We start from the raw sequence: 5,198 nt of genomic DNA on the forward strand, positions 1-5,198 counted from the left end.
TTTGTTTATTTTATTTTGTCAGGAAAAGAATCCTTTGCCTTTGCGAATTATTTAGTAAAGTGTTGCCTTATACCAACTTGATTTTACCATTCTGCTCATTTCTATCACAATCGAGAATTCTCGTGTAAAAAATGTCCTAAGTAGACAGCTGACATTTCGATCTCGTGCCTAAAGTTTACGGAAAATAGGATCAACACGGCCCATAAATACAAGAAATATGTGTAAAGTAAAAAATAGGAAATCAATAAAACAACATTGAATTTAGTTACAATAATTTATAATAAAATGATTCAATAAAAACAATAACAAGTATTATTTATTAGCAAACAGAATATATCAATAATAATATATCACAAACTAGCGTACGATTCAATGAAATCACAAAGTATGCGTGCATATTTAAAAAACTATTACATTTTGATACCAATATTTTAACCGGCTTCGATTTTTCGTTGTTTAGAGATATTAGCCCGGCCAATGTACGTTCTAACGACATCCTATGGCGCCGAGAGCACTCCATGACCAGAGTTTGGTCATACTGGGATATTTAGAAATTACTCTGGAATGGCTAATCTTTTTATTCGACTTATACAATATTACAATGTATTAAATCGTCTGCCAGTTAAAATATCAGGTCACAGCATTATTATTAACCCACAACTGCCATCGTATGACGAGGTATGTTTATAATCTATGGACATTTTTTTACATACTGTCACTGTCAAAAACGTGACATTCAAGTTTTGTACCGTACTTCAATCTCTGTTTGTTGTTGTTCTAAAAATAATTTTCGTTGCTGTTTTTCGTAAATTTACTTAAAAACTAATCGATATGTATTTGTCGTCACACGATGACAGTTTCCGTGGCGGTGTGCCATTCGGTTGAGTGCGCATTTCTATAACAATAGTTCGATTACATTACACTACGAATATTAATTTATTTAATAGTAACGTTAATCTCATAAGATCTGCCATTGGATGCAACTAGCCTTATGCGTTTAAATTGAATTATATTAAGGTATATGGTATCATAAAGTAGACACGAGGTAGATTATCATATGAAAACAAGATATCTTTTGTCAATTTAGAAGAAAAAGCGACGGTTACATACTGACTTTCGTTAATATAATATAATTTTCATATAAAAATTGGCTGTATGTTTGGAAGTGACATTTTTTTACATAACAATGTAACTGGCGGCGGCTGTGTATTCTAAACTTGCAATTATTACCTAGCCTATCTACCAGTATTTTGTCATCCATATTGTGTATGGAAAAATTAACACAAAACATCGTCTTCGACAATCGCTAGTCGCACCCAAGTCTTCGGCGCTAATCGGGTACGCAATTTACCTATCAACGTGCATCGTAAAATTAGGACCATTGCAACGGCGAATAGATTCCTTCTCACAAAACGCGAACTTTGACAACCACCGAAAGGTATAAATCGCACGACGTTAGCTTATTTTTTCGTGAAGAGAAATCTATTTTTACGACGCGAGCCACAATTTCAATCATAAACGATACATTTATATTCAGTTTATTCTTATCAACGTGTTTTTAAGCTTTCGTCTAGATTTCAGACCAGTGATCGGAAACCTTGTCAACCAAAAGAGTGAAATACAGATAATACATAATTGATGAACACCGGCTGCATGCACGAAAAAGTGTCACGTTCCGCTTGAGCGTGCAATCGAGAGCGCGAAACAATCGACAGTGAGGCACAATCGGCCAAAGCGTTGGCTTGTGACACATTTATCTCTTCTCGCGTGACGTCAGAGCTAGCAGTTCGAATAGCTCTGCTACTGACGTTATCACGTAAAACTATTGTCCATTAACCGACTTTACAGACAACCAATTATTAATTTTATTAACGTTTATTTTTAAAGACTTGTTTAAAGGCAAGATAATATGTAATATTCCCTGCCAGAACTAAACATTTCGCGGAAGAGCCGCCGTGCCCAAGGAGTCAAAAGCTGCGCGTTACCGATCACTGATGTAGACGATTCAGAGGGTATTTAGAAATTATCACAACTCATTTTTGATTAAGTTAAATATTAGGTTATTTATACACCAGACGAAATCAAGGCTTAAAATAAGTTACCTATAACATGGTTGTTAATGTGCAATGTTAATAATTGTTAACGCAGGGTGTAATTGTATCTCTCTTGACAATATACGATCACATGTTAGGTAGGTCGGTGACTTCTGACGCGATAATCAAACAAATATATCGACGCTTGAAAGGCAAACGTGACTAAGCGACAATAACTGCGTTTTTACTTATATGATAGGCAATAACCATATTCGATGCGCAAAAAAAAAATTTTCTAGGTTTATTAAAATCATTTCAATCCTACAGCTTGGAACTTTTGTGAGTCCGAGCAGTGTTGGAACTTTTGTGAGTCCGCGCGGGTAGGTACCACCGCCCTGCCTATTTCTGCCGTGAAGGAATAATGCGTTTCGGTTTGAAGGGTGGAGCAGCCGTTGTAACTATATTGAGATCTTGGCAGAGAGATCTTGAGAGGTGGGTGGCGCATTTACGTTGTAGATGTCCATGGGCTTCAGTAATCACTTAACACCAGGTGGGCTGTGAGCTCGTCCACCCATCTAATCAATAAAAAAAAAGATTCGTTAAAATAGATTTTTTTTCAGGTATTTAAACTTTAAATTAGTCTACTGTAAAATTCACGTATTGTCGCTTAGTCAAGTTTGCCTTTCTAGCGTCGATATATTCAACATTTTTCTATTGCACGCAATGAATGTTGCGATCCGTCGGCTGATCGGTTTGATGTCCATTGCGAGTTTACGTGACGAGAATAAATTTTATTGTAATTCCAATTAATTTTACGGTTTAAAATTGCGTTTTTATTATTAAATTGTCATTATTACATCGAGGGTTAAAAGGCTATTTGGTTTAAGTGATATTTCGCTTAATAAGCCACATTTATCTTTGTAATTAAAGGTCCGTTTTATTTGATATTAGCATCAACAGTTCGATGTTTTTAATCAATTAAGTTTACTCCATTCAAATAGCTGAAGAAGTATTTTTTTTGACATGATATTTTTTTCAAATTTTAAACTACATATGGCTCTCCTGTAATGTCGCATAAACCCATCGACATTATTTCCGATGTTTCGATTAAAAAGCCATGTCCTTCTTCAAAAGAGGCTTGTGGAGAGTATTAAGCGGCAGGCAGCGGCTCGGCTCTGCCCCTCGCATTGCTTAAGTCCATGCGCGACGGTAACCACTCACCATCAGGTGGGGCCGTGTGCTCGTCAGCCTACAAGGGCAATAAAAAAAAAGTCCGAGATTTAACTGTAATATTAGTTTTAATTACGTCTATGACTCGCACATAACAGAGAAGATATATACAGAATACAATAACTATAGCGTAGTGGTTGGCGAAATTGAAAACGCCCAAGCTAAAAAAATATCGTCTTAGTCAATAAAATTACAAATCCAAACGACTACCTACTACAAATACAGGCGGAAGCAATCATATTGCTTACACAAATAAGGCGTTGCAATTCGTAATTATATAGCTTCTTAGTATACCTACTAATAATGACGAAGCCAGTCGAAGTTGTACTGTAAGAACTGAGACTTTAGAACTCTTGTCTCGAGGTGGGTGGCCGCATAACTATACCGAGACCATAGAAATTATATCTCAAGGTGAGTGGCGCATTTACGTTGTAGATGTCTATGGGCTCCAGTAACCATTTAACACCAGGTGGGCTGTGAGCTTGTCCACCCATATAAGCAATAAAAAAAATACGTTATAGTTGTCTACGGGCTCGAGTAACCATTTAACACCAGGTGGGCTGTGAGCTTGTCCACCAATATAAGCAATAAAAAATAAAAATTACGTTGTAGTTGTCTATGGGCTCCGCTGACCACCGGGTCGTGAGATAGTTCACCCATCTCGGCAATAAAGAAAAAAACTGATGACGTAGAAACATGGTGTTACAAGGGACACATCCTACCAGCGGTCTATGTAAAAAGCTCTCGATACATCTAGCTACCATTGACCCTCGAATTAACAAAGCTTCGAAGCGTGCGGGATTCCTTAGTGTTATGCTAGTGTTAGCCCTTAGTGTTATCGGACTGATATGCGCTGCTATCTGTACAAGCCGCCGTACAGACAGCAGAGTCAGTGATGAAAACTTCAAAAGACCTTATGGGGCCGTTCAAGTATTACGTAAGCAGATTTATTACAATTATTCATCACCCCCCCCCCTTCCCTCTTGTCAGCAAACGTAAGCAAAGCTCTGAAATGCTAACGTAAACATTGGTATATGAATTTCTCTACTAATTTATTCTAACTTTTTAATGATTCATGAGCAGCAGTTATAATTCTAGAAACAAGAAAATAGGCTTAGGATAGAGGACTTTAACACACGTAATATTCATTTATATGCGCGAGATAATTCTCCTATTCGGTTCCAAGCGAGTACCTAAACTTATTCATTATTTATGGGAATCCCCGAAAACGCGTATCGTTTTCAAGCATAGACAATGTGTAGGTTGCCAATATGCGTAAAAAAGTAAATAACTAGTGCTGACGTCATCACCATCTAGAACCCCCCATGACTCAAAGCAAAGACTCCCCATCCCCCTTTTTTATTGCTTAGATGGGTGGACGAGCTCACAGCCCACCTGGTGTTGAGTGGTTAGTAGAGCCTATAGACATCTAGAACGTAAATGCGCCACCCACCTTGAGATATAAGTTCTAAGGTCTCAGTATAGTTACAACGGCTGTCCCACCCTTCAAATCAAAACGCGTTACTGCTTCACGAGAGAAATAGGTGGGGGGTGGTACCTACCCGCGCGGACTCACAAGAGGTCCTACCACCAGTAATACTTGAACAGCTCCTATTAGACAGGTTTGCGAACGTTATATTATAATAAAAAGCATATCACCACCTCAATTAAAGCTATGTCTGCTGATAGATAATTGCGTTAATAACATGGTTTATCGAAAATTTCTGGATGTTCGAGGGGTGAAAGGGTTGTTTGAGCATTTTAGCAACTTTACAGGAGAGCTTTAGGTATAACGATGAAAGGAAGATCTTCCACCGAGCGGATGAGATTTCTCGGTAGACCGACGGACCGAATATTGTTGTTCGGAACTTGTATATAATAATATACGCAAGCTTATCTTGAAAATGTCGTAAGCGAGATTCAGGCATCTGTCAA

This window comes from Bombyx mandarina, chromosome 20 (assembly GCF_030267445.1).
Source record: "Bombyx mandarina strain Sakado chromosome 20, ASM3026744v2".
Lineage (NCBI taxonomy): Eukaryota > Metazoa > Arthropoda > Insecta > Lepidoptera > Bombycidae > Bombyx > Bombyx mandarina.